The sequence below is a fragment of the Malus domestica genome, chromosome 15 (genome assembly GCF_042453785.1).
Source record: "Malus domestica chromosome 15, GDT2T_hap1".
Classification (NCBI taxonomy): Eukaryota; Viridiplantae; Streptophyta; class Magnoliopsida; order Rosales; family Rosaceae; genus Malus; species Malus domestica.
The window spans coordinates 12,912,784-12,922,293 of NC_091675.1; the positions used below are offsets into that span (position 1 = coordinate 12,912,784).

Genomic DNA, 9,510 nt, shown 5'->3' on the forward strand with positions numbered 1-9,510 from the left:
AAAATCACACCAAGGTCCGGCCATTCCCATCCAAAAAGAGCCTATCATATTCTCTACCTTTTCCACCATTTTCCCTTTTTAATTACCCTAATTAACTAGCCAATTAATTCCAAAAACCACCAAAACATTCATTTTATGTTTAAATAGCCAAATAAATTGGCTAATTAAACCTAAATTAAACCTAAAAACCCTAGCCACCTCCTAACTCTATAAATAGGCACCTATTCTCATCAAAGAATCAATTCCAACACTTTGGCAAAAATCCCAAAATTCTCTAAACACTCTTTCTCTCTAAATTCTAACTTTGGCATCGGAGGTTCTTCGGCCAAAGCCCCCCCATTCATCGTGGGCGCGTGAGGCTCTTGGCCTTAACCTAAGGTGTTAATTGTTTTGTAGGTGCAAAATCGTCCAAGATCGAGGAGGAAGAAATTTGCATCCACACTTATATTGTTATATTTTTTATATCTTGTCGACCACTTTAATGTATTGTTAACATTTGTCTGATGAATATCTTTTTCATATAAAGATAATTAAGTAAACATTAAGATGTATGGAAAGCTAGAGTTGCATGATCTTAATTAAATTTTCGTGATATGCATGCATGCTTGCGGAACCACGCACAGATTTCGATATATTGTACATGTTTTTACACGGAGATCATGAACTCGCTTTTAAGCTGGCATGTTGGGGAATTTTAGCTAGATTACGATTCCTTCACCATCACCATCCCATGCATTATTTGCACAATCATATTTCACCTTTTTCGCTTTTTTTTTTGTTTCCTGTAGAAGCAGAAATCACACATATATCTTGCCTCTGCAAAGTGAAAGCAAAACCCTCCAATATTCCCTATATCTACCAATATCAAAGATTCAAAACCCACCAACCTCTTGCCTGCAAATAAATGAGCTTTTAATTTAAATATTATAAATTAATTCCCGATCGATCGACCAATGAAATACATATATATGGCTAAATTCTTAACGGGGACTTAATCACTTGTGGTATCACTTTGTCTCCTAATAATTCTTGGTATAATATTGGTCCCTACCTAGCATTGTTCTTACTTTTCCAGTCAATGAAGTAATTAATTAATTAAACCAAAAAAAGCTGTAAAAACAGTAATAAACTGAAGATTTAACTAACCTAGAAACAACTGAATAATATTAAGCCAAGGGGTTCCAAAAGTGATTAACATAGATGTTCTACTTCAATGAGTGAAGTGTTCTCATGGAATGAAAGAGTAACAATCGCACTGCACTAATTGAAGCAGCGTTATGATTGCTTCGTTAAGGAACTATCCAACGGGATTAGGGGATTTGCAGCCATCATTCTGCATTGTTTATTCCAATCGAGCCTCTCATCATCATCGGAATTATATGTCGAACCTGTCCCGGGGCTTTTCTTTGGTTTCGGAACTGTAAGCGTTTTTTTTCTTCTTTAGTATCGGAACCTACAAGTGGAATCGATTCTGAATTTTCGGAAATTTATGAGCGGAACCCATCTTGTATATGCGGAACTGTATATGGTTTGAGCTTTTGGGGCCGAGTGTATGGCGCAATGTTGGGCTAAGCTAAAAGGTTCCCAGCTTCGTTCCATTAAACAAATTAACTGGGCCAACAATTACTGATTTCTAATCATGTCCATGTTTACTTATCCAACGCCTACAATTTTACAGGATCAATCTCTAATGTCATTAGACTATTGATTACTATGAGGTAGTGACAAGAGAGAAATAAAACACCAAAGGAAAGAAAAGAATATATTTCCCATTGAATGATTTGTCTGGAGGAATAAATCCTCTTTTTATAGACTTCATTATACCATTTTCAGAGAGTTGTGAGACTTCTCTGAATGATCTTATCGTTTCATGATAAGACACATCATTTATAGAAGGTATAACCTTTATGATAAGTCATACATTTTATCACACTATTTGGTTAAGAGTATATCACACTAGTAGAAAAAACACTTTGCGCGACGTAGGTAACTTTGTCGCGCAAGGCCAAAAATCGTTGCCTAAGGGTTTGCGCAACGCAACCTTCGTCGCGCACTAACCGTCGCGCCAAGGCAGTGACAGTAGGGTTTGCGCGACGAAGAAGTAACATGCTTCGCGCAAAGCCACTTTGCACGACGCACGTCCTACGTCGTGCAAAGCCACTTTGCACGACGCGGGGCATGTGTCGCACAAAGCCACTTTGCGCGACGTAGGACGTGCGTCGCGCAAAGTGTCTTTGCGCAACGTACTACTTCATGGCGCAAAGTGGCATAGGTGGCTTTGCAAGACGTAGGTATGCGTCGCGCAAACCCCTTTTTTTTGTTTCGGTTAAATTTTTTTTTTAATTTTTAATAAATATTGTAATTAAATTCTAAACAATAATGAATTAACCAAGGAAAAGTATTTAATTATAAAATATATGAAAATGTACATACAAGATGTTCGAATAAAAAAGAAAAAACTACAAGTAGTCTTCTAGGTTTGATACATCAAGCTACTGGGTATCGGCACGGCGAGTGGCTCTAAGGTCGAAGGTGGAGCAAGATTAAGTGCTGGTAGCGAGATTTGGAGGCTAGACATGGCTCGTACAAGGTTTCTCACCGTCCCGGTATAGGTCCTCATCTCCTCGCCCTAGGCCCTCATTTGCTCGCCCAGGACCTACATAGTCAAATGATTACAACAGTCTAGGAGATGAAGAATCATCAAATTCAGAACATAGTCAACTAAATTCGGTCAAGTTGCAGACGTGATAGAAACAAGAGGCGTAGCAACATCTTTTATGACTTCACTTTGTAATATCGTCGCTTGAGGGACCTTGTAAAATAAGAGAGGCTTTCAAGAAGTTAAAAACCAACGTGATCGAAAATTGCCAACCTTAACAGTATTGAAATGAATCTATACCTGGTGGAGTTCATGTACGACTTGACCACATTTAGCTCTTCTGTGATTAAATTCACCTCAGGAAATGGGAGAACTTGAGAAAAAGTTTCGTTCATAAAATTGACAAAAATTATCCCAACTGCCCCAGATCTGTAAGCCCTAGGAATTCCAGTGGTCTTCTCACATACAACTATCTTTCCCTTAACTAAATCAGGGTCCAGGCAACCTTCCCAACATATACTTAAATGCAACAAGAAGTCAGTACCATAGTTTCATTTTTATTCTCTTATATTGCATGCAGTAAAAGTGAAACGGGGACAAGAATTACCTAGCTAGCATTTGAGAGCAATTTGTTCTTGAAGCATCTTTTCCATATATAAGAGGAAAATTTGTTCCATTTAATGTGAACGTGTTCGTAGAGTGCCCCTGTTTGTGATAAGAACATTAAAAAGTATTGAAATGAAAACAATCCGAGCCACAGTATATACAAATATTCATAAAATGTTTTTATTTTGTTGAAAAAGGAAGTGGATGAGACATACGACTAGTTTCTTTCCGTTTGCAAGAATAGTGCTGTCAATAATCCGACGATCTGTGGTAATAGCTACAACTGTGAACATCCATGGTGCTACACTTGACACAGGACCAACCTTATAACTATTAAATATGGTTCCGGCAGACTGTGAAGTTAGTACCCTTTTCTTATGGCAAGAAAGGCACCAATTGCAAGTAGCATTATAACTACCTTTATTATTTGACCAACAGTAGGCAACAGCCAGTCTAAAATGCCTATGGTTATGGAAATCTCAACTCGGTTCAAAAGTCATAGGATGTAGTTAACTATGATTTACGGCTACTAAGTCAAGTTCATTAATTAGTTTTGACCTTAAATATTTCTTAGATTCAAACGGTGGTTGGATGGTATCAACCGTATCATTTCATTTTATATAGCAGGAAAGAAAAGAAAAGGCTCGGATGGAAATTGTGGAATTGTTATAAATAGGCAAAATTTATAGAGAGATAATCTTTACTCGGTGAAGGAACGAAGCAGTTGCAGAGTAATATACCGACACAAGCTGTTGCAGAGGAAGTAATGTATATTATGGCTATTAGATATATTTCTCTTTTCTTTCTTCTTCTTCTCATTCACTCATCTTTGCACAATTGAAGTGCTCTATGTAGAAAGTATTGACGAAGATATTTTCATTGTACTCTGAATTGTCAGTACACAGGGATATATATAGTCACAAAGACTCTTACACAAGTGACCTTATCTTCTACAACTAATTACATAAATACCACAACTAACTATTTACTGTTGTAACTAACTTGTGACTGGTTTAGTTCTCTCAATACACCCCCTCAAGCTGAGCTTGGGAGCAGTTGAAGAACCAAGAGGAAGCTTGGATTTGAGAGCAGTAAATCGACTCTTGGATAGAGACTTGGTGTGGATGTCAGCAAGCTGATCCTGACTACAAACAAAGTGAACCTTGATGAGATTAGCTAAGACCAACTCACGAATATAATGATAGTCAATCTCCACATGTTTGGTGCGGGCATGAAAGACCGGATTAGAAGCAAGAGAGATGGCGGAAATGTTATCACACCAGAGAGTGGGAGTCTGAGAAAGAGGAAAACCAAGGTCACGAAAAATTTTACAAATCCAAGTCAGTTCAGCTGCAGTGTGTGCTAGAGATCTGTATTCGGCTTCTATGGATGACCGTGCCACAGTAGCTTGTTTCTTGGCACTCCAACTGATAAGATTGGATCCCAGAAAGATATTATAACCACTAGTAGAACGGCGATCAAAGAGACAGCCAGCCCAGTCCGCATCGGAGAAGGCTGTGAGATTAGGTGCATCCTTTCTGAACCATAGACCTTCAGAGATTGTACCCTTGAGATAACGAAGAATGCGTTTGGCAGCTTGCATATGTTGGTCTCGAGGAGCATGCATGAACTGACAGATTTGATTCACAACAAATGAAATATCTGGACGTGTCCATGTCAAATACTGTAAACCACCAACAATGGATCGATACTCAGTGGGATTGGATAAAAAAGGACCACTGTGATCCAATTTGTTAGAGCCAAGGGGAGTGCAGCAAGGCTTTGCACCAGCCATATTAGTTTTCCCAAGAAGATCCAGTAAATACTTTGTTTGATGGAGGAAGAGACCTGTGGAAGATCGTTGAATCTCTAAACCCAGGAAGTAGTGCAGTGGACCCAAATCCTTGACTGGAAAGATAGCACTGAGGTTTTGAATGAACAGATTGCATATGGAAGAGTCAGGTCCAGTGACTAATATATCATCTACATACACAAGCACTATGACAGGAGTAGGACTAGGGAGAACAAATAAGGAAGCATCAGAAGAAGATTGCTGAAAACCAAGTCGAAGAAGAGCTTGAAACAGTTTGTCAAACCAAGCCCGAGGGGCTTGCTTAAGACCATAAAGAGATTTCCTTAATTTGCAGACATGATGTGGCAGATTGGGATCAGAGAAACCCGGAGGCTGCTGCATGTACACATCTTCTTTCAAATCTCCATGAAGAAAGGCATTACTGATGTCTAACTGATTTAAAAACCAATTGAACTGCACAGCAAGGGACAAAATGATTCTAATCGTGACTGGTTTAGCCACAGGACTGAAGGTCTCTTGAAAATCGATACCTTCCTGCTGATGATACCCTTTTGCAACCAAACGAGCTTTAAAACGCTCAACAGTACCATCAGGATGCTTCTTGATTCTTAACACCCACTTGCAGCCAACAACATTGTAGGAGGATGAGGGAGGAACAAGGGTCCAGGTGCCTGTGGATTGTAATGCATTAAACTCATCTTGCATGGCAGATCTCCAATGAGCATGCTTAGAGGCTTGCAGATATGTAGTCAGAATATAGTCAATATCAGATGGAAGAGGATGTTTGGTAGCTGCATATACCTTGGGCTGGAAGATACCAGCTTTGGAGCGAGTGATCATAAGGTGAGTATTGGGAGGGGGCAGTGATGTAGTTGGTGCAGGGGAAGAGACAGATGCAGTAGACAGAGAATCTGTACTTGGAGCAGCAGTAGGAGGAATGGACTCTTGAGGATTGACATTGTGCGGACTTGAAGGAAAACACTCAGAGGTAGAGTGCAATTCTGGAACCAAAGATCCAAGAGAGGCACCAGGACGTTGAGGAACCGAGAACTGTAGATCCATGGGGGCGGAGACAGAGACTGAAGACATAACAGGAATGGTAGGAGAAGACTGAAAAGGATATGTTGCTTCATCAAACTGCACATGTCTGGAAATGTAGAGACGATTAGTGACTGGATCAAGGCATCGATAACCCTTGTGCTGTAAACTGTACCCCAGAAAAACACAGCTTTTGCTTTTTGCTTCTAACTTGGAATGAGTATAAGGTTTGAGCCACGGGAAACATCGACAGCCAAATACTTTCAGTCTTGAGTAATCTGGTGGCTTGAAGAAGAGTAATTCCCAAGGAGAGGTAGAGAGGCCAGAGATTGGCAACCTGTTAATAAGATACACAGCCGTAGAAGAGGCTTCCACCCAATAGAGATGGGGAATATTAGAAGCAACAAGTAATGTACGAGCAGTTTCCACAATATGGCGATGCTTTCTCTCAGCACAGCCATTTTGTTCAGGAGTGTGAGGACATGTTAATCGATGAAGAATACCATGAGTGCGAAGAAAAGACTCAAACTTAGCACCAATGAATTCACCCCCTGAATCGGAATGCACAACCTTGATTTTATTGCCAAGTAGATTTTCTACATAGTGTTTGAATACAACAAAAGTAGAATAGGCATCAGATTTTGCCTTTAATGGAAAGAACCAACTATATCTACTGTAATCATCTACAAGCAACAAGTAGTACTTAAAGCCACTAGGAGAAGTGATGGAGGCAGGACCCCAAATATCACAGTGTAATAGTTGAAGACTGTGAGTACTTGTAGAACTGGCAGATGCAAAAGGAAGCTTGTGACTTTTAGCTAAAGCACAATCTGAGCAGAAAATATCACCAGTAGGTTTGCCTTGCACAACAAGCTTATTTCCTGAAAGAACCTTTCGAAAAATAGAAGAAGATGGATGACCCAATCTTCGATGCCAAATCTGTACAGGAGCTTTGACACTTATTAAAGCCGAGGGTGATGAAGAGGTGGGATGACCAGAGCCTTGAAGAGGATAGAAGCCATCTTTAACTGGTCCCCGCAAAAGCGTCTTCCCCGAAACTCGATCCTTTACAGTGGATCCATCAGGGTCAAGAGTCAAGGCACAATTATTATCTTTTAAAAATTGATATGCAGATAATAAGTTGTGTTTCATAGCAGGTACATGTAAGACATTACTCAACGTAAAAGAAGTATGAGATGTATCTAAAGTAGATGTACCAATATTGTGAATAGGCAGACCTTTACCATCTCCTATATAGACCTTGTCTTCACCAGTGTAAGGAGAGGCAACAAAGAGATTTGCAATGTCATTTGTGATATGTGAGGTGGCTCCAGAATCCAATAGCCAAGATGAGGATGGTTTGGATGAGTAGTGAGCACAAAGAGCTGCAAGCTTGGCTAGTGGCACTCGTCCAAAGATCTCAGGATTCATCCTGTCAAAGCAATCAATTGCTTCATGGCTAGTTGAACCACATATTTGACAGGTGGTCTTGTGACTGGATGAAGAACCTTGGTTGTGAGATTGGGAGCCTAAATGAAAGGCACGAGGCTGATTTAGACGATAAGGACCAGTGGAGTTGCCACGTGAATTACTAAAATTGCGATTTCCTCTGAAATTGCGATTGTTCCGGCCTCTATTAGAATTGTAATGAGAGGCAGATTGAAGAGGCTGATTATATGCAGCGAAGGCTTGTGAATAAGGCGTTGGGAGCAAAGGTGCTTGAGACTGAACAGAGAATGCTTGAAAAGGCTTAGTAGTAGGAGTGGACAGAGTGTTCTTACGACGAGCCATGGAAAGCTCTTTGGTCAGCAACAGACCATGCAATTCATCAAGAGAAGTTGACGACAACCGCAACATGATGGAGTCAATAAAGGACTCGAATTCATCAGGAAGACCGTGAAGTGTTGCAGCAATGAGATCACGATCAGAAACAATTGCACCAGCAGCACTGAGAGAATCTGAAATTTCCTTGAGTTGCTGTAGATATTCCGAGATCGATTGAGAGCCTTTTTGAATTGATTGAAGACGAGAACGAAGCTGGTGAATATGAGCTTCAGAGACTCCACCAAAACGTTGTTCAAGCTTCTGCCAAAGCTCTCGAGACGTGGACACCCCTACCGTGAATGGAATGAGATCTTTAGATAGAGTCGAGTTGAGCCAAATCAAGAGGTTTTGATCTTTTTCAAACCACTGCTCAAATGCCGGATTCAGTGAGCGATCAGGGAGAAGAGGGGCCGGACATGGCTCAGTACCGTCAACAAGACCAAGAAGTTTGTACCGGCGTAAAATCGGAGCAAACAATGCTCGCCATGGAAGGTAATTGGTGCGTTTGAGTTTGATTGGCACCATGCTACCAATGTTTTGGATCGTAAGAGACATATATGAGTTCTGAGGTTGAGGATTTTCAGAGGGATTAGGGTTTGGTAGTGACGATGAGATCGGCGGAGACGAAGAGCCAGATGGGGAGGCCATGATAGACAAGCGCAAAATGCGAGAGAGGAGGAAGAATCAAAGACAGAAAGCACAAGATCGATCACGAAATCAATCAAGAAATCGATCGAGAAAGAGAGAAAACGATCGAGAAATCACCGACTCAAATATATCACCGACTCAAATTGAAAGAAATTGCTGAGTAAAACTACCAAGACAGATCAAGAACAGTGATCAGAATACAAAATCAACGAAGAAATCTGATCAATTTGAACAGAAATCAGAGAAGTGGAGCGGAAGAAATGGAGGATCGAATGCCGGAAGGCGATTGGCGATGAAACCATGTAGAAAGTATTGACGAAGATATTTTCATTGTACTCTGAATTGTCAGTACACAGGGATATATATAGTCACAAAGACTCTTACACAAGTGACCTTATCTTCTACAACTAATTACATAAATACCACAACTAACTATTTACTGTTGTAACTAACTTGTGACTGGTTTAGTTCTCTCAATACTCTATTTATAGAGCTACTTCAATGGAAAATTACAAAACATTACTATTTAGCTTATGAGTATATAGTATACACATGTGATACTTTACTATACACATTACTATACACATGTGGGCAAACATACCCATTATTTACAACACTCCCCCTTGGATGCCCACATATCAACATCAGTTGCCTCATTAAAACCTTGCTTGGAAAAACCCTGTGGGAAAAAACCATAGCGAAGGAAAAAGAGTACAACTTTACCCGGATGGTGTTGAGCATGCTTAGGTTGCCTCGTTAAAACCTTGATAGGAAAAACCCAGTGGGAAAAATCCTAAGCGAAGGAAAAAGAGTACAACATGCATGTATCATGGATGCTCCCCCTGAATTGTATCTCCCCCTGATTCCGCATTCTTCAAATCTGTAAGCCGACGTAATCCGATTCCCTGTACCAACTTCTGAAATGTGCACTTTGGTAGAGATTTGGTGAACAAGTCTGCTAAATTTTCATTGGAACGGATTT

At 40.3% G+C, this 9,510-nt stretch overlaps 1 long non-coding RNA gene across 1 annotated transcript; it reads right to left on the minus strand.

Moving 5' to 3' along the window:
- Positions 1 to 2,384: 2,384 nt before the first annotated feature.
- LOC139192344 (uncharacterized) lies at positions 2,385 to 3,865 on the minus strand. Its single transcript, XR_011576451.1, has 2 exons — positions 3,421 to 3,865; positions 2,385 to 3,304 (listed from the first exon to the last, which is right to left on the minus strand). It is a non-coding gene; the product is annotated as an uncharacterized lncRNA (long non-coding RNA).
- Positions 3,866 to 9,510: the final 5,645 nt, after the last annotated feature.